The sequence below is a fragment of the Phyllostomus discolor genome, chromosome 5, assembly GCF_004126475.2.
Source record: "Phyllostomus discolor isolate MPI-MPIP mPhyDis1 chromosome 5, mPhyDis1.pri.v3, whole genome shotgun sequence".
NCBI classification, from domain to species: Eukaryota; Metazoa; Chordata; class Mammalia; order Chiroptera; family Phyllostomidae; genus Phyllostomus; species Phyllostomus discolor.
Window position 1 is genome coordinate 36,695,022 of NC_040907.2, and position 27,116 is coordinate 36,722,137.

Here is a 27,116-nt window from a genome sequence, read left to right on the forward strand (position 1 = left end):
CTATATATCTATAATTAAAATGTCATGATAAGCCATAGCATGGTATAGTAGGAAATCACAGGTCTTTATATGGATATCAGTTTCATTACCTACCATGCTGTAACCTTTCCAACAGGACTGCTGCAGTGCCCAACTCCAGGGGCCATTATTTATATTTGTTGTGTTCCAGGGGGGCCACATTCCGTTCGTAGAATACAATGTTAATAAAGCCCCATAATAGTGTTTTAACAATGGCCTTGCTCTCTGAGCCTGTTTTCTTCTCTGTAAAATGGTGGCTGAGTCAAACAGGGTTCCTTAGAACCCACCAATGATAAAGTGTGATGTCTCCCAAACCATGGCAAAAAGGGTCTAGGCACAGCAAGGGTCTGTTCTACACTACCTTACTCCAGTTCATCTTGCATTGCTCTGCCACATAGACTTTGCCTGGATTATTGTAGCCCCCTTATTGGTCTTGCTTACTCCCTCCAATCCTTCCTCTACACAGGAGCCAAATTATCTAAATTTCATATCTGAGCATGCCATACCCAGCCACGGTGATGAGGTGAGCCACTGAAGATGCACATGACTTGCAGTATATGATCCCTGCAACACAGACGCAAGGGAGCTGGGTTATCCTGAACTGACCAATGGACAGCGTCCCTCTGAGCCCAGATCCCAGTGTGTCCTTTCTCCTGTTATATCCCAAAGACTTGTTTTGCTGAGCCCCACAAAATTAAACAAGTTAGCTGGTTAAAAAGACAGTCATCATTTCACTATTTTTGACAAAATTGTTCCAAAAGCTATTGGCGATGCAATATTTATAAATAGCTGTCATAATAATTTTAAAAAAACACCATTCTGTTTCAAGCCTCTGTTCCTTTGCATATGTTTTTACAATAGTATAATATTAAAGTTATTTGGTTTTTAAAATCCATTTCCCACCCAGATCATTGGCAGATGGCATGTCATACATCTTTTATCCCCAACATCTAGCATACTGCCCAATGTGTAGTCTACTCATGATCATAACACTTATTAAATACTCTTGAAAAGAGTCTCATGTAACTCCTAAACAGTCCAGTGGGACAGATATTATAATCCTACTTTTCAAAAGAAACAAAAAAAAATGGTTTAGGAAAGTTGCCAAATGTCACACAACTAATTAGTAGGAGAATCCAGGTTTTAATCTAGATCTATCAAATTTAACAGTCTAAACATCACCCCACACCACCCAACAAATATTTATTGAAATCAGAATTATGTATATGGGGCCCATATCTACACAGTATCCTCATCAAATATCACTGTTAACCTGAAAGTCAAACCTATCTTAATGATTATTCAAGAAGTAAGTTTGAGAGGTTTTTTTAAAGAAGGACTTGTGAATTGTTTATATTCGAGATCTTTGATGGCAGTATTTAGGCAAAAATGTGTAGGTCACGTATGTTGATATTGACATTTGCATTCTCAAAATTTTGCCACATTTTAGTCATACCTTGGCAAATATTCTATAAATTTGAACAAGGTGGTTGTGAATTTATTCTGCACCCACACTTTTTCTGTTTTTAAAAATCAAACCAGTCCACAGAAAATGTTAGAATAAATGAATTGAGCAACATTGCAGAATACAAAACCAACACAAAAATCAATTGTATTTCTATACATCAACAATTAACAATCAAAAAAAATAAGAAAATAATACCACTCACAACATCAAAAATGTAAAATAGTTAGAAATAAAATTAACCAAAAACGCAAGACCGCCAAAAGAAATTAAGACATAATAAACAAAATGGTATCTCATGTCTGTGAAGTAGAAGACAATATTGTTAAGATGTAAATAGTACCCAAAACAATCCCTATCAAAAACTCAAGTTTTTTGCAGAAACAGAAAACCCATCCTAAAATTTACATGGAATTTTAAGGGGCCCCAATTATCCAAAACAGTTGAAAAGGAACAAAGTTGGAGGACTTGCTTTCTGATTTCAAAACTTACTACAAAGCCGCAGCAAGCAAAACAACATACTGGCAAAAAGACATACAGACCAATAGAACAGAATAGAGATCTCAAATAAATCTTTACATGTATAGTCAAATGATTTTTGCTACTTATTAATTTATTAGAGAGAGGGAAAGGGAGGGAGAGAGAGAGAAAAACATTGATGGGTTGCCTCTTGCATGGGTCCCAACTTGGGGACGGAACCTGCAACTCAGGCAGGTCCTCAGACTGGGAATCGAACTGGTGACCTTTTGGTTTGTGGGAGGACAACCAGCCAACTGAGCCACACAGGCCAGAGCTCATTTAAAAATATATATTTTATTTATTTTTAGAGAGGGGAAGGGAGAGAGAAAGGGAGGGAACATCAATGTGTGGTTGCCTCTCATGCACCCCCAACTGGGTAACTGGCCTGCAACCCAGGCATGTGCCTTGACAGGAAAACAAACCAGTGACCCTTTGGTTCACAGGCCAAAACTCAATCAATCCACTGAGCCACACCAGCCAGGACTCATTTTTTAATTAGGTTGTTTTGTTGTTAAGTTGTTACTTATACATTGTGGATATTAATCCCTTATCAGATATATAATTTGCAATTATTTTCTCCCACTCTTTTTCTTCTCATGTGAAGATATGTTTATTGATCTTGAGAGAGAGTGAGAGAGAGAAAGAAACATTGATGAGAAAGAGAAACATCAATTGGTTGCCTCTGGTACACACCAGACTGGGGATCAAATCAGCAACCTAGGTATGTGCTCTGACCAAGGATGGAGCCCACAACCCTTGGTGTACCATGCAGGAGTGTCCAACCTTTTGGTGTCTCTGGGCCACACTGGAAAAAGAGTTGTCTTGGCACACACAATAAATACACTGCAACATGTAATCACAAAAAAAATCTCAATGTTTTAAGTAAATTTATGATTTTGTGTTGGGCTGCATTCATAGCTATCCTGGGACTCATGTGGACTGTGGGCTGCAGGTTGGACACCCCTGGAACGGGATGACACTCCAACCAACTGAGCCACCTGGCCAGAGTTAATATGTCTTCTTAATTTTGGCAAAATACACCAAGTAATAAAATCTGGCACTGATAGCCCATCTGCACACATACTCACACCCACCCTAGCTCCTCCTTTTCTCTCTGGTTCTACATAGAACAATTTTTGAGAGCCAAGTATTCTCCTCCTGTAGTTGGCAGTGTCAGTTAAGTCCTCCGAAAGCAGACACCAAGAGAGATATAAAATGCAGTAAATTCATTGAGGGTACCACCTATGGACAATGAAGGAGAGAAGGAGCAGGAGGTGTGAGTGACAGTGTTCCTTTCCTCTCTGAGCCATTTTCCCTTCCAAAACAAAACCCAGCTAAGCCCAGCATACATATTCACTATGTTTAAGTGCTCCTTTTCCAAGGAGGATGTATTAGTCTGAGTCCTCAAAGAATCCAAGATGGGATTAATTATGCAAAGATTTTATTAGGAGAAGTTCCTATGTAAGGTAAAAAAGGAGGCTGAGAAAGCTGTCAGACCAAAGTCTGACCCTAACTGAAAGAGAGAGAAAGAAAAGCTTGGGTAGAAGCACCCTAGTCTGCCTTATAGTCTGAGGAAAGTTTGGCAAGCCATTAGGGAATCCCCAGGCCAAAATCAACCATCAGAGGGGTCCCATGCCTCCCAGAAATAGGTCTGCCTTAATATTCCTGCCACTCAGTAACTGAATGGGGTTGCCCATAGAGGCACAGCCTTAGTACAAATGCAGTGATGGATTTCACAGTTCAGTAGCTGGAGGATTGCTCAATTACCCTCCCTATAGTTAGAGGTTTGCAAGTCATGTTCTCACACATACTTGGTCAGGCATCTGCTTTATTTTTTTTCAAAATCGTCATCTAAGTTGTGATCAGATAGCTTTACACCTATCATTCTGTTTAATTCCACCAACAAATCTGAGATAGGTACTATTTTTTTAAAAGATTTTATTTATTTATTTTTAGGGAGGGAAGGGAAGGAGAGAGAGAGAGAGAGAGAAACATCAATGTGCGGTGTTGCTGGGGGTTATGGCCTGCAACCCAGGAATGTACCCTGGCTGGGAATCGAACCTGGGACACTTTGGTTCCCAGCCCGTGGAGATAGGTACTATTGATATCCCTATTTTATCAATGAGCAAAACATGGATCAGACAGTTTGATTAACTGGTCCAAAATCACACAATGCACAGGTGTACTAGCTGGAATTTTAAAACAATAGATTTGTCTAACTCCAAAGTCAATAGGACAGGTATAGTGTTTGGACCTGAGTTAGTGAATGAGATAAACAGTCCAACCCACAGGGAACTTAGAGCACCAATAATTCTCCCAGTAAGCATGCTCCACCTCTGCCCCACAGCTTCAATAGCTACCATTCATTGACTGCTTCTCTGTCCTGGTCACTGTTTTAACTCAGTCCTCAACAGCCTCCCTGTTGAATGGGTATTACTAGCCTTATTTTACATATGAAGAAATTGATATTTGAAAAATTATGCTTGCTGGTGGGGAGTGGGATATAAGAGGATTAAATGACAATGGAAAAATACAATAAAGATTAAATAACACAAAAAGTATAGCTATTAAGTATACTTAATATTTATTGAACCCTATATATAAAGTATAGCTAATATTTACTGAGCTCTCACAATAACCTGATGAAGTAGGTATTTTTATTATTTCCTTTTTACAAATGAGGAAACTGAAGCACAATTGCTTTAGTAGCTTTCCCAAGGAAATACAGCTAAGTACATTGTGGAGTCAAATCTAGGTTCTCTGGTTTCAGAGCTTGCTTGCTTACCCACTATGCAAAACTGCAAGGAGAGCTGGATTTGCCTCCCAAGTCTGTCTGATTCCAAATTATCCTGTCTAGGCTATACCTTGCTCTCCTACTCAATTGTCCCCATTCGTTTCTTCTTTTGTGTGGGCGGGCAGACCACGCACATCCTCAAGAAATACTGAGTACCTATTATATATGCTGTATGCTAGGGAAACAGAATATCCGACCATGGTATTATGTAGCCATAAAAAAAAAAGAAAAGAAGGTCTGAATATATTAATACAGCACAGCAATTTTCAACCAGTGTGCTGTGTGACAGGCACACTGGTGTGCTGCAAGAACTTTTGAAACACGCAATATCTGACTGTTTAGTCAGGGGCACTGACCTCTTTTCCCTTAGACTGCCAAATAAATCAACAGAACAGTAGCTGTCTGGTGTGAATAACTCAAATTATACCTATTTTTGTCAAATCAGCAAAAAATATATTTCTTGGTGTGCTGCAGAATTTTAGTAATTAGCTTATGTGTGCCATGAGATGAAAAAGATAAAAAATCACTAATGTAGTGTAATTTCTGGGATATATTATTAGATAAAAAAGCAAGGTGCGGAAGGATATATATCATACATTTCCTATATGTGAGAAAGAAGGGAACTACAAAACAAATGGTCTGAACTCTTTAAAATGTCAATGAACTAACAGGTTAAAAGGGTAAATATTGAAAGACACTAAAGAACTCAACAAACTAAATGCAATGTGATTCCCCAGTAGGACCCAAGATCTAGGGAGGAAAAAAACTATAAACTGTTAAGTCATAAACTGTAAAGGATCTGAGAGATTACCCCACTTGCACAAATTTTTACACACACACACACACACACACATGCACACACACACAAAGAATATGAAACCTCTGGATCTGGGTCAGAGATAAAACTGCTTTTACTGACATAGCAATCTTAGTACCAGTTTTCTGTGCCCTATTTTCCCTTGGGGTAACAGAAAGAGGGCTTGATGTCACCTGCACATACAGTGCAGTTTGTTCTACAGAACAGAAACTTCAAAATTATGAATCTCAGACCTTATTGCGAAAGGCCTTCACAGCTGCCTTCCTTCCCTCCAGAGATTAAGAGACGGGTCTTTGCTTTGGAACATAAACAGATCCCACGTGAGGAGAGGAGGGGAGAGGAGGGAGAGCATTCTACTTCGCCTTCTTGGAACGTAAACAAATTGCTCCCAGGAGAGAGAAGGATTTTTCTTTATCCATGAGTCTCATTTTTAGGGTTGTTATTTAATCACTCTTTAACCCAGGTTGCCAGATTTTCTTTCTCAGAAAGCTTTAACCACAATGCAGGAATGTGAAAAATTTGTGGGGAGTTGTTTTCTGATCTACGGAAGGGATATCAGTGAGATAGTGAATGAAATTTGTACGTGGACAATGTGTTAGACAAAAATATTAAATGAATATTAAATTTCTTGAAATTGACCATCGTATTATGATATATTTTATTTTTTATTTATTTTTTAAAAGATTTTATTTTTAGAGAGGGGGGAAGGGAGGAAGAGAGGGAGAGGAACATCAATGTGTGGTTGTCTCTTGCACTCCCCCTACTGGCAACTCAGCCTGCAACCCAGGCATGTGCCCTTACTGGGAATCAAACCAGCAATACTTTGGTTCACAGGCCAGTGCTGAATCCACTGAGCTACACCAGTCAGGGCCCAAATATTAGTATTTAATTGCCAACTATTTCATGTATATTTTAGGATAAAGCAAATAAATAAGTTAATGTTATTAGAAACTGTGATTTTCATGTTAAGAAATAACAGATCTAAATGAAATAGAATATATAACTTAAGCTTTTATTGGAAAATCAATATTATCTCATATTTTTTAAATGTAAGTTTTCTAGCTCTGTCCACTGAATAAGCCCAGAAGCAATGAAATCCCAATAACAATAAATGCACTTAGTGCCCAGTTGTTGGCTGCTACATATCATTCCCCAATATAAGGAGTCAGGGCTCTTCCAGAGAAATGACTGATTCTAGGTCAGAGGAAGTAAAAGTGAACTTGGGTTATCTTTTTGTTCCAGAAAGTAAGAAAATGCTTAAGGAATGATGGAGACATAAAATCTACACAACGGGCAGCTTAAAGGAATTTGCACTGGCCAAATTTGGAACAATAAGAAAAATGGCAAACTAAAAGTAACTGTCACTATTTTTTGAATATCAAATAAAGAAAAGTCTACAAACTCCACAATGATACTATTAAAAAAGTAAAAGAAAAGAATCTATTTGCTACAATTGGAGGTGACCATTTAACTAACTTACTCTAAAAAATGGTAAAGGAAAAATAATTAAATGTTTTATCATGACTTTAAGGAAGAACTCTAGGGACTTCCAGTCAAGATGGATTAGTAGGTAGACACGCTTTGCCTCCTCAGGCAACCACAAAAAGGAATTACAACTTAATCTCAAAACAACACCCAGAACTGTCAGAAAATGGAATTGTATGGAAGTCCAGCAGCCAAGGATTTAAAGAAGCTACATTCATCCAGATGGGTAAGAAGGGCAGAGATATGGAGATAGGGCGGAGAATTGAGGAGACACAAGGAGACAGTGTGGCATGGAGAGGCACCAGTGGAATGAGCATGGGCAATCCCATATTTGTGAGTAGTAAATAAAAATCAGGAGGGATACCTTGGGAGTCAGTGATCCCAGCCCCAGGCCAGACTGCACAACCCAGGATTCCACCACCGGAAAGACAAATCCCTATAACTTCTGGCTGTAAAAACCAGTGGGGGTTGGGGCAGCAGAAAACACTACCAGATTTTCAGGAAACTTTGCTTAAAAGGTACACATGGTCTTCAAATGGTCATAAACCCATCTACTCTAGGACTCAACACCAGGGCAAAAGCTGGAAGAGCACCAGTCATATATGGGGAGTGGGCAAAGTGTCTGAAAACAGGGCGAGTGCCAGGCAAACCCCTGGAATCAGGCAATAGCACAATCATCTCTCTGAACCTTCCCCCAACACAGAGCCACGGTGCAGTGAAATGTGTTGCCCCATCCTGACAATTACCTAAGGCCCCACCCCACACAATTTACAGGTGCCTTTTATAGGGAGACAAAGTAGCTCTACCTAATACACAGAAACAAACACAGGGAGGCTGCCAAATTGAGAAGATAAAGAAAATGGCCCAAATGAAAAAACAGAACAAACACCAGAAAAAGAACTAAGTGAAATGGAGATAGACAACCTGTAAGATGCAGAGTTCAAAACACTGGTGATCAGGATGCTCAAAGAACTCACTGAGCGCAGCAACATAGTAAAGGAAGAAATGAAGGTTATACTAAGTAACATAAAGAAAAATCTACAGGGAACCAACAGTGAAGGGAAGGAAGCTGGAATTCAAATAAATGATTTGGAACATAAGGAAGAAATAAACATTCAACCAGAACAAATAGAAGAAACAAGAATTCAAAACGCAAGGATAGTATAAGAAGAATCTGGGACATCTCCAAATGTGCCAACATCCAGATCATAGGGATACCAGCAGGAGAAACAGAAGAGCAAGAAATCGAAAACTTATTTGAAAAAATAATGAGAGAAAACTTCCCTAATTTGGCGAAGGAAACGGACTAACAAATCCAGGAAGCACAGGGAGTCCCAAACAAGTTGGACCCAAAGAGGACCACACCAAGACACATCATAATTAAAAAATGCCAAAGGAAGACTTCCAGCAAGATGGAGGCACAGGTGGACGCACTGTACCTACACGCACAACCAAGATTAGAACAACAACAATTTAGAGGCAGAATAACACCCAGAACTGACAGAGAATTTATCTGAATGGAAGTCGGACAACCAAGAAGTTGAAGTAGACCCATTCATCCAGACCGGTAGGAGGGGCAGAGACGAGCGTGGGTCACAGCGCGTGGAGTGCGGGGAGAGCTGGGTGCCTAAGGCAACCGGGAGCAAGTAAGCCATCCGGGGTGCACAGCGGGTGGACCCTGAGTACGCAAGCGGCAACTGGAGGACCCTGTGAGGCTGCAATTGTGGACCAGGGTGGAGCGTGCAGCCCAGGGTCCCAGGGAAGGGACTGGGATCCCAGGAGAGTGGGGCTGCCGCCATTGTTCCCCCCCCACCCCCGCCCCCACATACAACATCACAATGTAGCGACTGGGGTGCCCAGCCCCAGTGAACACCTGAGGCTCCACCCCTCACCGTAACAAGAGTGACCAGACCAGGGAAAACAAAGAGAGAGCGATGGCTCAAATAGAAGAACAAATCAGTGCCCCAGAACTCATCCTTTTGAGTGGCCAAGAAATAGCTAACCTAGCAGATGCACAAGCTCGCAGAATTGGTTGATTTTGGGCGCAAATTACATGAAAAAATGCAGGTTACCATAAAAGAGATGAAGGAAGATACACAAAGAACCAACAGTGATGGGAAGGAAAGTAGGACTCAAAACAATAGAGTGGACCAGAAGGAAGAAAAAAAACAACCAAACAAGAAAGAAGGAAGAAATAAGAATTCAAAAAAACGAGGAGAAGCTTAGGAACCTCCAGGACATCTTTAAACGTTCCAACATCTGAATTATAGGGGTACCAGAAGGGGAAGAGGAAAAACAACAGATTGAGCATGTATTTGAACAAATAATAAAGGAGAACTTCCCCAGTCTGGCAAAGGAAATAGACTTCTAGGAAATCCAGGAAGCTCAGAGAGCCCCAAAGAAGTTGGACCCAAGAAGAAACACACCAAGGCACATCATCATTATATTAGCCAAGGTAAAAATAAGGGAGAGAATCCTAGAAGCAGCAAGAGATAAGGGGACAGTTACCTACAAAGGAGTTCCCATCAGACTGTCAGCTGATTTCTCAAAAGGGACCTTACAGGCAAGAAAGGGCTGGAAAGAAATATTCCAAGTCATGAAAGACAAAGAGCTATATCCCAGATTACTCTATCCAGCAAAGCTTTCATTTAGAATGGAAGGGCAGATAAAGCGCTTCTCAGATAAGGTCAAGTTAAAGGAGTTCATCATCACCAAGCCCTTATTTTATGAAATGTTAAAGGGACTTATCTAAGAAAAGAAGATAAAGAAAAAACATGTATAGTAAAAGGATAGCAAACTCACAATTATTAACAATCACACCTAAAGCAAAACCAAAAGAAACTAAGCAAACAACTAGAACAGGAACAGAACCACAGAAATGGAGATCACAAGGAGGGTTAGCAACAGGGGAGTGGGAGAAGGAGAGAGGGGGAAAAGGTACAGAGAATAAGTAGCATAGAATGTAGGTTGAAAATAGATAGGGGGAAGGTAAGGATAGTATGGGAAATGTAGAAGCTAAGAACTTATAAGTATGACACATGGACATGAACTAAAGGGGGGAATGTGGGTGGGAAAGGGTGTACAGGATGGAGGGAAGGGGGAAAATGGGACAACTGTAATAGTATAATCAATAAAATATATTTTTTAAAAATGCCAAAGGTAAAAGATAAAGAGAGAATCTTAAAAGCAGCAAGAGAAAAGCAGAGAATTACTACAAAGGAGTTCCCATAAGACTTCCACCTGATTTCTCAAAAGAAATTTTGCAGGCAAGAAGGTACTGGCAAGAAGTACTCAAAGTGATGAAAAGCAAGGACCTACAACCTAGATTAGTCTATCCAGCAAAGCTATCATTTAGAATGGAAGGACAGATACAGTGCTTCTTAGACAAGGTAAAGCTAAAGGAGTTCATCATCACCAAGCCATTATTACAGGAAATGTTAAAGGGACTTATTTAAGAAAAAGAAGATCAAAACTATGAACATTAAAAAGGCAACAAATTCACAACTATCAACAACTGAATAAAAAAAAAAAAGCAGTATGCTAAGCGAAATAAGCCAGGTGGTGAAAGACAAATACCATATGATCTCACCTTTAATAGGAACCTAATCAACAAAACAAAGAAGCAAGCAAATTATAACCAAAGACACTGAAATAGGGAACAGGCTGACAGTGACCAGAAGGGAGTGGGAAGGGAATTTCAGGGGAAAAGGGGAAGAATTTACAGGAACAAGTATAAAGGACACATGGACAAAAACAAGGTGGGGGTAGAAATAGGAGGGAGGTGGGGAGGGCTTGGGGGGTGGGCTGTGATGGAGTAAAAGGCAGAAAACTGTACTTGAACAATTAAAATAAATTTTTTAAAAAAAGTAAAAAAAAAAAAAGAAAAGAAAAGAAAAGAAAAACTCAGCAAACAACCAGAACAGGAACAGGATCATAGGTCTGGAGATCATTTGGAGGGTTATAAACTGGGAGGGAGAGAGGGGAAGAATAGGAGACACGTACAGGGATTAAGAAGCATAATTGGTAGGTGCAAAATAGACAGGGGGGTGTTAAGAATTGTGTAGGAAATGAAGAAGCCAAAGAACTTATATGCACAATTCATGGACATGAACTAAGTGGGGGGACTGCTGGAATGAAAGGGGGTACTGGGCAGAGGGGGGCAAAGAGGGAAAAATTGAGAAAACTGTAATAACATAATCAATAAAATATACTTAAAAAAAGAATTCTAGTGCATTCTCAGTTGGCAGCAAAATGTTCTTTTCAAATGTGGGCCAGCTAATAGATATAGAAGAAATGACAGAATTAGAAAATCACCATATTTCAACCACCAATAAAATAACTGGTCACATAAAGCCTCTCAACAGATGCTAAAACTATTAGGTGAAAGTTGTTGTGTGGTACCCAATTTTATCTGTCACCATAGATTACTTGTTAGTAGACTGCATAGATTGCAAAGGTGTGTGTGTGGAGGGGGGAGGGTGGTGATTGGCACCACCTTAAAAAGATGATTACATTTAGCATCAACTTGACATAATGTGCCTCCCAATGCAATGCAACATGAAGTTCAGAGTATTACCTACTAAACAGTCTTGCCAAAAGGTTCGATCTAAATCTAATAAAGCTTTACATTTAACTTCTACTTTATATAAAACAAGACAATCCTGAATGTTCCATCCTTTAAGACAATAGGCCTAGTTTTTCAAAAACATAGTTATTTAAAACAAACTGGGGCATCTTAATCTAAACTGTTTTAGATTAAGAGAATGTAAGGAGCACATTAATCCAATGCAGTACCTGAAATTGGATTGAAAATTGATTTAAACAAACTAAGACATTTGGGGACAATTGGGAAAATTGAATATAGGTTGAATTATAGATAATATTAGGGAATTGTTAATTTATTAGGTGTCATAATGGTACTGAGGTTGTTCAGTGAATATCCTAATACTTAGGAGATTTATCCTAAAATATTTAGTGGTAAAGTATCATGGTGTCTGACCCATTTCATGTAGTTAAAATATACACAAAAGTGAATAAGTCAAAATAGTGATTATTAAACACAGGAAGCTGAGTATATGGATATATATTCAAACTTTTCTAAATGTATTAATTTTTCCACAATAAAGGTTTTTGGGGAAAAAAGACATAGTCTCTCTTCTTAAGGACTCACAGACAGAAGGAGGGGTGAATAAATGAGGGTAAATTTGTTTGGTGAAACATGATAGGGATTCCCAACTTTAAAGCCCATCCTTTTTCTTCTATGCTAATGTTGTTACTTATCTTGTGTATAAGTACTTTCTCCCAAGCTACATTTTTATATAACATGTTACAAACAGAGACCATCTCTCCTATACTGGTCTATTATTCAGTTAGGTCTTGAATCTATTCATTACATTTTTGTTGAGTGGATCCCCTATTAACAACATTTCAATGCTTCACCATCACCTAAAGACCACTAGCCTGGCACTAAAAACCCTTTACCCCAGCCTCATCAATGACCAGGACTTCTAAAATATGTGTTCCCTCACGCCTCTGTACTTTTAAAATCTCTCCTCTGCCTGAAATGACCTTTCCTTTCTTTGATTGTCAGATGCATCCTACTATTATTCAGGACTCAAACATTACCTCCTTTGTAGTCTCGCACCACTTTGTATGTAACTCTGAGCATGTCATTATCATCTTCATCTTCATCATCATCACGAGTACATCCCATGTGCCTCTATACACACATACACATATGCTATCATGAATATCATGACCCTTACAACAAACCTTCAAGGAAGGTATCATCATCCTGCCTGTATAGATGAAGAGACCAGCTCAAAGATGTAAAGGGGCTTGCTTAGTCACAGGCTGGTAAGTTAATGAGCCTGCTCTTCATACCCAGGTATGTCTAAAACAAAAGTCACTGCAATTGTTTTTTCATGTGATTTCCTCAGGGATAGACACTACTTCTGATTTCTTTGTATTTCTCCAAGGTGTACATTGTGTCTGGTGAATAGTAGGCATTTCACAAATGTTTCTTGGCTGAAAAATGAATAGTGCACACCACGTTAGATCCTACTTCAATGTTTTTCTTTCAGTATTTTCTCCCTAAAATTCTCTGCCTCCTCTTTGCCTATTTACCCTCTACTTATCCTTTGAAATGCTTCCTCAAGCCCTGGCCAGGTAGCCTAGTTGGTTAGAGTGTTGCTCTGATCCGCCAAGGTTGTGGGTTCAATTCCTATCATGGCACATACAAGAATCAACCAATGAATGCATTAGTAAGTAGAACAATAAATCAATGTTTCTTTCTCCCTCTTTTCATCTCTTTCTCTAAAAGTCAATAAATAAAATTAAAAAAAGAGTATACCTTAAATCAAAGTTCTACTTTTAGTCCCAGAACTCTTCAATTGCAATTCTAGATTGAATTCTAGATTGTTCTACTGAAATTCCCATATTCTATTCTGTGAACCCCAGATTCTAGTATTGGACATATTCCACTCTGAGAATACCTGATTCTACCAATAGAAACCCATGTTCTACTATAATTTTATAAAACTATTCTATTGGACTATATAGATTCTACTCTAAGAATGCAATACTTTATGTTTGGAATTCCAGGTTATATTCTGTGAGTCCCATATTCTTCCAGTGCACAAACAGATTCTACTATTAAAGCCCAAGATGCTGCTTTTGGAATTATAGCTTCTATTTGGACAAGCACATATTCTATCCCCCAATTTCCAAATTTTAATATTCTAACCCCAGGTTTTATTGCCAAGGCCCAAGATTCTAACATTGGAACTTCAGGTCCTATTCTTGGACTCATATGTCCTACTTTTGAAACATCATGTTATACTCTCTAAACCCGAAGTGTTAAGATTGGGTCTTATATTCTATGACTACAATTTAAGATTTCATTATTGGAATCCAAGTTTCCAATCTTGGAATTCAAGAATCTTCTTTAATAATTCTAGATTCTATTATTAAAACCCCAGGTCTTCATCTCTCCAGAAGATCTGACTATTAAAATCTTAAGGTTCCACTATCAGAAAATAAAATTCTACTCTAGGAATTTATGCTTTACTCTCAGAAACACAGATCCATTATTAGGATTAGATCCAAAGGTTCAGAGTTGAGGCTGAAGTTCTGGTGGTAGAATTTTGCACTACAATTATTGAGATAAAATTGAGGTTCTTCATTTTAAACTCTAATTTCAGAACTGAATAATTTATGTTTAGAACTCCAGATACTATGTGTGAGTCACTTAATCTACCACTAGACATAAAGATTACTCAAAATGCCATTAGAACTATAGTTTCTATTAGTTTCTACTTGTTAAACCTAAACTTTTACTATTGCAATTCAAAGTTCTCTAGATTGCAGAATCTAGAGGTATTCATCATAGTGGTTAAAAGCATGAACTCTGAAGGGACATAAGGAAACAATAAACAAATGGTACTTCACCAAAATAAAAGGCTTCTGCATGGCTACAGAAAATATCAGCAAAATAAAAAGGGAACCAATCGTATGGGGAAATATATTTGCAAATGATACCTTGGATGAGGGTTTGATCTCCAAAATAGATAAAGAACTCACATGACTCCACTCCAGGAAGACAAACAACCCAATTAAAAAATGGGCAAAGGACTTGAACAGACACTTCTCCAAGGAGGACATACACAGGGCCCAGAGACATATGAAAACATGCTCTGCATCACTAGCTGTCAGAGAGATGCAAATTAAAACCACAATGAGATACCACTTCACACCAGTCAAAATGGCCATCATAACCAAATCAACAAACAAGTGCTGGCAAGGTTGTGGAGAAAAGGGAAACCTAGTACACTGTTGGTGGGAATGGGGACTGGTGCGGCCACTTAGGAAAACAGTATGGAATTTCCTCAGAAAACTAAAAATGCAATTACCTTTTTACCTGGCAATTCCACTGCTGGGATTATACCCAAAGAATCCTGAAATGCCAGCCCAAAAGAATCTACGCACCCCATTGTTCTAAGCAGCACAATTTACAATAGCCAAGTGCTGGAAGCAACCTAAGTGCTCATTAGTAAATGAATGAATCAGAAAACCATGGTACATTTATTTACATGATGGAATACTACGTTGCAGAAAGAAAGAAGGAGCTCCTATGCGTCACAACAGCATGGATGGATCTGGAGAGCATTATGCTAAGTGAAATAAGCCAGACAGTAAAAGACAAATCCCATATGATCTCACCTATAAGTGGAACCTACTCAATAAAATAAATAAGCAAGCAAAATATAACCAGAGACATTGAAATAAAAAACAAACTGACAATAACCAGAGGGGAGGGGAGAAGGGATAATGGGGGAAAATTGGGGAAGGGTTGCCAAGGACCATATGTAAAGGACACATAGGCAAAGCCAAAAGGGGTAGGATTGAGGGTGGGAGGCAGGGAGGGATGAGGGGGTGTGGGAGAGTGCTGGGTGAAAATGGAGACAATTGTACTTGAACAACAATAAAAAATAAAAGCATGAGCTTTGGAGGCACGCTGCTTATGGTTGGATAGCATCTCTGTGCTTCCCAGATGTGTGACCTTTGGAAGGTTATTTAACCTCTCAATAGCAATCACTTCACAGGGCGTGTGTGTGTGTGTGTGTGTGACCACTAAATGTAATACAGCAATAACAGTGAAACATGTAGAGGACTTAGAACAATGCTTGGCACATAATAAGGTCTTAACTGTTAACCGTTACCATTGTTGAAAGTCAATTCTAAAAATAATCTAATATGCTAGATTCCAATTTTTGCATTTTGTAAGTTAATATTACATATCAAGGTCCCACTATGACACCTCAAGATTTTCTACTAGAACTCAAGATGTGCTTTCCAAATCCCATATCCCATACTTGTATTTCAGGCTAAGCATTCAAACTTCAATATTGTATTATTGGAACTTAAAGTTCCAATCTCATAATTCAAGACTCAAATAATATAATTCCATGTTTTATTCTTGTGACTCCATATTCTAGTTTAAGAACTCTAAGATTTTTCTCTGAAACTGAAATTGCACCATTGGACCTCTAGATTTTATTCTCATAACCTGAGATTCTATTAGAACTCTAGGCTCCACATTCAAAGCCTGAAATTTGAATGCTGAACTCCCATATCTACTATTGAAACCAAAGGTACTTGGACATTCTGGACATTCTTGGTACTCTGAACTTGAACATTCTATGGTTACAACTCAGCTGCTACTGGAAATACAGTATAAGCTTTACTCTCTGAATTTGAACTCTATGATTAGATTCCACAATTACAACCAGGAAGTCTACTTTAGACATTTCAATAATGGCAATCCAAGACTCTAACTGGAACACCAAGTTCTAATCTGTGACTTTCATATTTTGTTTTTGACCTTCAATTTCAATCAAAGTCTGAAATTCTGATAAACCAAAGTGCCAAACTTGGAATTGCAGATTTTACTGTTTTACTCCAGATTTCATTCTTGTAATCCCAGATTTGACTCTCAGTTTCCTAGCTTCTATTAGAGATTAGAAAGAAAGGTTTCTTGAGAACTTCCCAGGCATAATTACTTGATTATACACTGTACTGAAGTGTGCTCTCAAATTCCTGGGATAATGAATCCCCTGATGAATGGAGTCCTCTGGGAATGGCTATGGGAATAGGGAACCAGGTTGGCTCATGACAAAGTTGTGAGGTTAATGAAACTTCCTACAATTCCTCCCTCTTTGTGGCTCTTCTCCAGATCTCCAGTGACCTTATGCAGCCTCACTGCTTCCATCCGACCCACTTAGGTCAAGTTAGTCTCAAAATATATTTGAAACATTTTTATTTTAAAACATAAATGAATTAAAAATTTCATATAGTATCCTTCCTCTTCATTTATTTTTAAAATATTTTATTTATTTATATTTGGAGAGAGGTGAAGGGAAGGAGAAAGAGAGAATAAGAAACACTGACATGAGAAAGAGAACATCGATTCGTGAATTCTTGTATGCACTGGGGACCGAACCCACAACCTAGGGATATGCCCCGACTGGGAATCAAACCAGTGACCTTTCGCTTTTTGGGATGACACCCAACCAACCAAGCCATACCTGTCAGGACATCTTCGCTTCATTTGAATATTTAAAATTTAAAGCCTCAGCCAAAGAGTGGAAGTTCCTAAAGTTACATTACACGCATTTTCAAGGAATAAGGTGGGTAACTTGGAAGGAATGTCACTGGGCCTCTGGTAGACCCTTGAAATTACCTCACCTAATTGCTTGACAGTATGTTACAAAAAGATTCTGAAATTTGAAAAAGCTTCCTCATTTCCTTCCTCATTTGTAAAATGGCGATAAAAATTCATGCTGATACTATATATAAAAGAGCTTTGTGAACATTCTGTAAACAGTTGTTGCTCTCTCCCTTTTCAGAGGAGCTCGTCCCTAGTGGCTTTGACCATGACTATTGTGCCACCTATTGGACATGCCTTGAATTACACTGTTCGTTTTCTCCTAAGTGTCACTTAACTATCACCTCAGATTTTCTCTGGCATACTTGAAGACCCTTTGGAAAGAAAACTCCCTTGACTAGTTTCAGTGAATTTACAGTATATTATTTAAGATTGGTGAGTTCAACAATTATCACTGAACATTTACCAAGTAGAAAAGGCCAAGGAGAAAAAGATACAGAAGTTTTACTACCTACTGTTGAGGGGTAGAGGGACAAGGCAGTATGTTAAGGAACACTTCATGGAATAGGTGGTCCCCTATTTGGGTCTTATGAAAAGAGTAGGGAAATGAGAGCATTTCAGGAAGAGAGAACAAATGAACAAAGGCACAGAGCTGTAAAAGTACCTTTGGGGATGGTAATTGCTCTGTGTAATCAGAGCATTAGATCCAAGGAAGGAGGAAGTGATGACAGTGATTAATAATCTTTGTTCACAGCTCTTTTAAACATATGTCCCTGACCTGGCCAGCTGGCTATCTTGGTTGTAGCGTTGTCCCATACAAGACTGTGGGTTCTATTCCTGGTCGGGGCACATACCTAGGTTGCAGGTTTGATTAGGATGCATACAAGAGGCAACTGATCAATGTTTCTCTCTCACATTGGTGTTTCTCTCTCTTTCTCCCTTTCTCTTGCTCTAAAGTCAATGAACATATCCTCGGGTGAAGATTCAAAAAAATAAAATAAACAAATATATGTCCTCAAGGGAGGCTTTATAGCAGAACAGTTGACACCATGGACTGTGATGCCAGCTAGACCTCCATTTAAATCTGTTTATATTTGACAATAATTTAACCTCTCTGTGTTTCCATTTTCTTATCCAAACATAAAAGTACCTACTTCATTGGGTTCTTGTCAGGATTAAATATGTTTGTCAAAGTCTTATACCTAGCTAGCACTTAATAACTTTAATAGTTAGTAGTTATCATAAGCTACTATTATTTCATCTATGAGGTAGAAATTACTTTCCCAATACTACAGAGCAGGAAACATGTTAAGTGGCTAAGGTAAAATGCAAAGTTTTTAAGAACTAAATATACCACAGACTTCAGACTGCAAAAGCAGGTTGGGACCAGAGTGTTAACAATTCTGAATGACAGTATAAAGTTTGGGTTTTATACCATGTAGGTTATGGGGAGCCACAGAAGATTTTTAGGCAGGAGGGTTTTAAATCAGATTTCTGTTTTGGAGAGAATTCAAAACCTTCTGAATAAAGTCACTGGGTTTACAATCAACAATTGTAATTACAATGATAATAAACATGTATTTCACACTAATTATGTATTAGGTATGTGGAGGGAATAAATACTTTGTATTGCATTCTTTAAAGAAAATAAGCTGCCCTGGCTAGCATAGCTCAGTGGGCTGCGAGCCAGGCATCACGGGTTCAATTCCCAATCAGGGCACATGCCTGGGTTGCAGGCCACGGCCCCCAGTAGCCGCACATTGATGTTTCTCTCTCTCTCTCTTTCTCTCTACCTTCCCTCTCTAAAAATAAATAAATAAAATCTTAAAAAAAAGAAAATACTGAAAAAATAAAAATAATACATTTAAAAAAAAGAAAGAAAATAAGCTGTTATATGGCATTATGTTGTTTAAAGAAAACTTATGGGAAGCAAGCAAAGGAATGGCTCTCAATATTCTATTTCTAATGTGTTTTTTTTTCCCCCTTAAGTGAAAAAGAGGTTCCATCTTTTTTTCCTCCCCCAGGTAGTTTATAGACATGATCTTCACAGCATGCAGGGCCTGCAGATCTGAGGAGGGAGGGGAAACCTGCCCAAGGTCACAGAGCTGATAAAGTGGCACACCCTCGCCTATCTACTCCAAAGTTCTTGCTCTTTCATCAACATCTCACTTTCTCCCAGTGGTTAGAGGAGATATTTTAAGGCAGGGAGATCCTTCCCTCAAATTACATTCACAGTGTGAGTATAAGGACTAAGGGTGGAGGCTGGGACTCCTCCCTTAGATGAAGAGAAGAAAATAATTCTGAATCCTGGGAGCTTCCAGTCATCTGAGACTTTGGAGAGCAGATGTGAAGGGAGCAGGAAGCAGGGAGGGCCCACCAGTTGGTGACTTCCACCTGCTGAGCCTCATCTCACAGGTAGCAAGAGTTCTGGTGGACCTACTCTGTACCAGACACCTGGAATTGGGGGGTCCCATAAGATTTCATAATATCACTTTGTTATGGTCCCATAAAATCAGAACTCGTAGGCCCCTCAGAAATTATGTCCAGTACCCTCATGGAATAAGGAAACAGGCCCAGAGAGAAGCAATAAGTTGTCCAAGGGTCAAACAGCAGTGAGAGGCAGAATTTAGGACTCCTGCCTTATGGGGATTTACTTCTCTTTAATTCATGCTAAAGTGACTGATAGAAAATCCTTTCCCAAAAGCATGCTTTTAAGAGAATAGAGAGCCCCTAAAGAAGAAAGGGGGTGTAGAGGGAGAAATAAGAGCTTAGAATCTGGGGGACAATTGTCCCCTCTCCAGCCTTCTCAGAAGCAGGCTATGTCTGGGGATTTAAGAGGTTGTCATGTGGGAAGATAGTGACTCTTGTGTTTCTAGCAAGGACCTCCCAGGAGCAGAAGTGAGATTTACCCCCCTTCCTCTAAGCACACTTTTCACACATGGAATTCATTTCATCCTGAATATCCCCAAGTAAAAGGATATTTAGGCCCATCAAAGAGATGGCAGAGCTTACATCTGTGGGAGCTGTGGGCTGGGAATCAGAAGACCTGGTTCTAGCCCCAGCTCTGTCACTATCATTCCAGGTGACCCTAGCAAGCCCTTTTCCCCTCTCTGAACTTTAGTTTTAGTTCTCTCATCTGTGAACTGGAACATTTATATCTATCTTGAATGAGTCTTTCAAACTATAGATTATCAATGTGCAGTTAAACCTTTCTAAGGCCTAAACTTTTCACGTTGTTCCACACTGACTGAAATCTAGGGGTCCTGGTGGCCTGATCTTGTGCTAAATCAATCACACACAGTTCTCTAGCTGACACAATCTCGTCTCACCTCAGAAGTTCCCTAACTAGACTGACCTGTTTCAGAGGCTTTATCATGCTACTCACCCTGACACCTACCCTGGGTTCTGACTATCAGTTTCTTTACTTGACAGATGAGGTGATCATTGTTATACAGAGGAAAATGTAAAAACCAATACAAACGAAACCACTTTAAAGTGGAGTTGAAGCTGCCATCATAGAGGAACTGCCTTGCACATCTTATGTCTCAAACCTTTGAAATGTTTAAACAGGGCAAAGTCACCTTTGAATTGGGCCTAAAGCAAAACTGAATCTCAAACAACTGTTTGGAAAGATAACAAGAAGGTAGATATTATGACTACTGGATTGATGACTACTGGACTGAAAATTAAAAACATTCTTTAGCATTAACATCACTATGTATGCTTTCTATACCTATAGAAATGCCTTCCTTCTATAGATGAAACTGTTCCCATTCTCATCTCATAAATATCCCTTGCCTTTGTCTCCTAATCAAAACACTATTTGGGTTTCTGCCTGAAGGAACAGCTATTCTTTTTGATCTCAAATAAATGCTTGTTGCCTCTCACTTTTGCCTTTCATATTTAGGTTAACAGAAGCATGGCATAGAAGAATCTCTCTGAATCTCAGCTTCCTCATCTAAAAATCAAACAAAAAAATGTAAAAATCTGTAAAACATCTATATAACTGGGTTGTTGTGAGGCTTAAATAAGAAAATATATTTGACAGTATCTGGCACCTATTATTTCAAACTCATCCACTCAAAGTTATCCATCTTCGCTTCTATTACCTGAAGCCTAGTCCAAGCTACCATCTTGCTTTTATTTCTGAGCCTCCTGTTCCATTTCAAATCTTGTTTCAATAATTCCATTGCCTCTCAGCAGCCAGTGATATTTTAAACATAAATTAGATCACACCCCTCCCCTTACTAAAAACCCTCCAAGGCTTCCCACTGAACTTGAGATAAAATCCCAAATTCTTACCATGTAATCTGACTTTTCCCTATCTCTGGTCACATCTTCTTGTCACTCACGGCTTGCTCAGACCACACCAGTGACACTGGCTTATGCTCAATCTCCCAGGCTATTTTCCACACCAGGCCATTGTACACGCTGTCTCCTGGCTGACTGCTACTTGGCCTTCAAGTCCCAACTTACACGTCACATCCTCAGAAAGAGCTTCCTGGATCCTCCTGAATAACTGTTTCTCAAAAATTTCCCTGCCCCTATTATTCTCTTTGTTAACAATCTCATAATGTTCCAGATTTACCACAATTTATTATTACATATTCATTTGTGTTTACTTCTTTATATCAAATCCCAAACACATGCATTGTCTGCTTTCACACCCCTTCATCCCTAATGTCTCACATAATCCTGAAGATATGGTTGTTAGGGAGTATCTATTCAATGACTGAAGAGTGGATTCTCAGTTAGTTTCCTCTTCTCCTTTCTTTACTTATATTATTACTAGACACACAAAATATTCCACAGCTAACAAAAATATTGTTTCATGTGTCAGGGACCATTCATTCATCTTCAAAGCTTAAGAGGATGACCTTTGAAAACTGAGATCTGGGTTCACATTTTGGCTGACACCTGCTGTGTGATCCAGGACAGATTCTTTTAACTTTCTGAACCTCGAGTTCTTCCTTAGTAAATGGAGAAGTTAGCATCAACCTCCAAAGATTGCTATGAAGGTTAAATCAGAATGCATATGAAGCACTTAGTGCAGTGAGACACATTGAGTGCTCATAAATGGTAGCTGTTTTTTAGTAGTAACTATCACCGATAATTATTCTCTGAATACTTCCAGGTCTGTGCTATAATACTTTTGTACCATGGGAGACAACTAAATTATGTGTCATTATACCTGGGTTCCAGTCCTGAAATTGGCTCCATGAACTTGGGCACCCTGTCTCGTTGCACCTCATTTCCTCACCTATAAAATAGGTTTACTAACCCCTACCCTACTCATCAGACAGGACTATTATGGGACTCACACAGGACTGTGCATGTATTGTACAAAGGCCTCATAAACTGTACAAGGCTATATGTAAATGTCTATTATAATTAATATTCTGTGGTTCACCTCCCAAGGTGACTCTGCGTAAATAAAATAATATCAAAGAGATGTTCCAAGTGATTGTGGCCAATGAGAAAGCTTTGGTCAGTATGCCAAATTTGAACCTGATTCTCTCCCATGGGGTCAGGCCTCTGTTTACTCCTGATTGAAGAGAAGCCTGAATACATCCTCAATCTCTTCAATGCCTCAGGGTATAAGGCAAAGAGAGAAAAGTCCAAATATAGACAAGGGTGGTTTGCCTGCCCTATTACTGTCTGCCCACATAGAGAGAGGAACCTGACAGAACTCTTTTTGTGTCCTGATTCTTCTGGCTCCGCCAATCTCCAGGGTAGGTAAACAGCATTGTTAGAACCCAGGAGAGAGGGTTTTTTTTATTAGTTAAGCTGATGACAACCGTTTCACACATTTTTTCTGCCCTTCCTCACTCTGGCACACCATGGAAAACACATATTCTTGGATATCCAGGGAGGTGGTATTAAAATGTAAAAGAACAGCACATGATTCAAATATTGACTATTTTGGACAGGTCCTGGGCTTCATGCCCCCAACATGTAAAGCAGTAAAAGATGTTGGATTCTAGGATCACTCATGTCCCTTCCAGTTGGTGGTGTGCTGATAAATGTTTAATTACCGGCTCTCCGAGTATAGGTCTAACATGAATGTAGGTTAATATTTTAGTTTACATTTAATGGGTAAGATGAAAGTAAAACAACAAAGACATATATTGGAATGTTGCTTCTTTGTAAATAATATGAATGACTTATTTGCTGAATCAGATAATAGTTTTCAAATGCTGGAAGAGTATTTCCTCAATTTTTGCCATGTTTTTCGCAGTGTAACAGCTCTAAATACAATGTAATTTTAAGTTTAACTTGCATTATTAACATTTGCTCTTTTACTTTCTTAAGTCTAAACAATTAACAAAACAAGCCCTGGTGTGTAGCATTTGCCAATTTCTGTAGTATAAGTATTTCCACTATGGTCAATTTCACAAAAGTTTTAAATTTTGACCAAGTCCAATTTATTTTTTTCTTTGCTTGTACTTCTGTTATCATATCTAAGAAATCACGGTCTCATCGAAGGTCACAAAGATTTACATCTATGTTTCCTTCTAAGAGTTCTACAGTTTTAGCTTTTACATATAGTTCTTTGATAATTTTGAGTTCATAATTTTTTGTATATGGTGTGAAGTAAGGTTAAACTTTATCCTTTTGCATGTAGATATCCAGTTGTCCCAGCACTATTTATTAAAGACACATTCTTTCCCCATTCAGTGGTATATGTCACACTACTTGAAACATTGAGAATTAAAGTGCTTTATTTCTTTGTAAAAAATTATCAAGAGTAATTTGAACAGCATTTGCCCTTATATTGTATAACTTACAATATGCATGAACATATTTTCTATGCTTGGAACATGATCCTATTTCTTTAGTTTATATCATTATATCATGTTTATATCATTAGAACCCAGGTATCCAGTCGCTAAACCAGGGTGTTCCCATTGAACCTCATATACCATGCTGTCTCATATGTAATTCTTATGAAAAATATATTGTAAACATCCCTCAATAGTAAGAATATCCTAATACTTTCCTTCTAGGATCAGAGGATGACAGCATGAGTCATCATGGATTGAGTATCAACTATGCTTATGGAAATACCTTTGTTTTATCATTCAGTCAAATTTCACTTACATGAAGGCATTTCATTCATATTATAAATGTTCCCAGTGGTTTTCCTCTCCCTGGTGGTTGGCACACTTCTCCCCTTCTGACTGTGGGAGGAGGTGCAGTGTGCTGAAGCAACACGGAAATTTGTAGTCAGATAGACCCGGGTTGGAATCTTAGCTCTGCCACTTATGGTCACTTTGGACAAGTAATTTCACCTCTCTGAACCTCAGTTTCCTAATCTGTCGACATGTTGAAACAACACTCATTAACTATTCTTTCAAGCCTGCTCCTCCTCCTCCCCTGTTTTTTGCCTGACAGCAAGGACTACCAAGTTGCCCAAGCCAGAAACACAAGTGTCATCTTTGATTTCTCCCTCTTTCTCACATACCAATTCAATCATGAATTTGATGACTTTGCCTCCCCAAATCTCTATTTTCCCTACTGTACCTTAATTCAAGTCATCACCACTTTTGCCTGGATTATTGCAAGACATTTATAAATGGCTTCCCTGTCTCCAAATTTGTGTCCTTTAATCTATTCTCTACACAGTACTTAGAGTGATCCTTTCTGAAATCAAACCAGTTAATGCCACTGACCAGCTTCCCATTGATCATAAGACAAAACCCAAAGCCTTTGATTTAAATTATAAGGCTTTTCCTGATTTGGCCTTTGCCTTGGTTGTCATTGCTCCCCAACCTTGTGCTCGCTGCCTAGGCCAAATCTGTTCTCTCAGCTCTTCAGACACATCATGTCTTCTCTTGCCTCCAGGTTGTTTGTATTCTATTCCTGCTGCCTGGAACATGTTCTCTCCCTACCTACTCCTACCTTCCTATCCCTCCACCCAACTTGCCTAGTTAAGTCTTAGTCACTTGGGTATCACTTCCTCTAAAACACCTTGCTTAACTCCTAAGCTGGGTAAGGGTAAAACACCCCTATTTGTTTCTATAGCACACTGTGCTTACCCCCTAAAATCCTAAGTGCCAACTTTCTCATCTGCTTCTATCAGTAGAGTCTAAACTCCTTAAGGGCAAATATAGTATTTTGCTTACCACAGAACATAGTGCCTGGCAGTTACATAGTAGTGTTCAATATATATTTGACCAACTGATTGAATTAATGAATTAATGAACTATTCTGTGCTTTCATGGCCCAGGCCCTTGGCTCTGTACACTACTAGGTTTCGGAATCTGCTTCTAGCTCTCTTTTCTTCTTTAGGTGACCTATTATCTTCTTGCACCCTATGTAACTCCCAAGACTTTGAACTGTGTATATTCTCTCTTACTGTCAACTTCCTCTGCAGTTCCAATTAGGATAGTGCAAAAAATCCAGGGCATTGTCCAGACCATCACTGCTGTTTGTCCAGAAAGATTCAGATAGTAACAGCAAGCCATTTAAAGAACACATACGATGCGCAATTCCTTGTATATAAGTCAGATATAAGCCTCATTTTACTAATGAGAAAATATATCCTTCTATTCATATCCAATTCTTACTCAGGATTTGAACCCAGGTCTGTCTTGTCCCAAAGCTTTTCCCATTACAGAGGACTGAAAGTGTTATATATCTTATTGTGTCAGGTTTGACAAGAAACATATATGTTGGTAAGGGAGCCAGACAATGGTAGCAATGAGGGAAACCTTTTGGAAGGGAAATTTGGTGATATCTAACAAAACTCTATATGTATTTATCCTTTGACCCCAAAACCCCACTTCTAAGAATTTACCCTTAGATACATGTACAGCATTAGAAAAACACACATGCACAAAATTATTCATTGCAACATTGCCTGTAATACAAAATGCTGGAAACAACCAAAATACACACTCACAGGAGAATAGCTGAATAAACTATAGAAGTGGTTCACAAACATTTTGGGCATAGGCCTCATTTACATGCTTATAAATTATTGAGGATTCCAAAGATCTTTTGTTTATATGGTTGTATCTATTAATATTTATCACCTTAGAAATTAAAACTAAGAAAACATTTTAAACAATTATTCAAAATAACAACAGTAAACTTATTAGGCATTAACACAAATAACTTATTGTAATGAAATACAACTATATTTTCCAAAACAGAAAACACAGTAAGAAGAGTGGCGTTATTTACATTTTGTAAATCTCTTTAATGTCAATCTACGAGGAGACAGCTGGGTAATCATATCAGTTTCTGCATTCTATCTGTTGGGATATATTAGTTGATGTATATGAAGAAAATATGTCCTTAACAGATATGTAGTTAGAAAAGTGAGGAATATTTTAATAGTCATTTCAGATGCTTATGGATATTTTCTTTGAGGCATCAAAATTTGACAAGTGGTCATTTCTTTTTCTGTATTTTTAATATTTATTTTTTGATTTTAGAGAGAGGAATGGAGGGAAGAAGGAAGGAGTGGGGAGGCAAGGAGGAAGGGAGAAAACATCAACTTGTTGTTCCACTTTTTTATGTATTCATTGTTTGATTCCTGTATGTGCCCTGACTGGGGATCAAAACTGCAACCTTGGCACATCAGGATGATGCTCTAATCAACTGTGCTACCTGGATAGGGCATAAATTGTAATTTCTTAAAGATTAGTTGCAATATGGAATCTGAAACCATATCAGTAAATTTGTGTGCTCTGTTCCATTAAAATCCTTTGATCTGTATTACAATTTAAAGAGATATTATACTCATACATATTTTTGTAACATCATGCACTGGCCATTTGATAAAATACTAGTTGATGGAGTTATGCAGGTCTACCTAATGTTGACACATTTCAGTATAGAACAT

General features: G+C 38.5%; 1 long non-coding RNA gene across 1 annotated transcript; it reads right to left on the bottom strand.

Moving 5' to 3' along the window:
* Positions 1 to 7,641: 7,641 nt before the first annotated feature.
* LOC118500628 lies at positions 7,642 to 20,070 on the bottom strand. Its single transcript, XR_004903202.1, has 4 exons — positions 20,048 to 20,070; positions 8,785 to 8,795; positions 8,590 to 8,595; positions 7,642 to 7,750 (listed from the first exon to the last, which is right to left on the bottom strand). It is a non-coding gene; the product is annotated as an uncharacterized LOC118500628 (long non-coding RNA).
* Between the last annotated feature and the right edge of the window lie 7,046 nt (positions 20,071 to 27,116).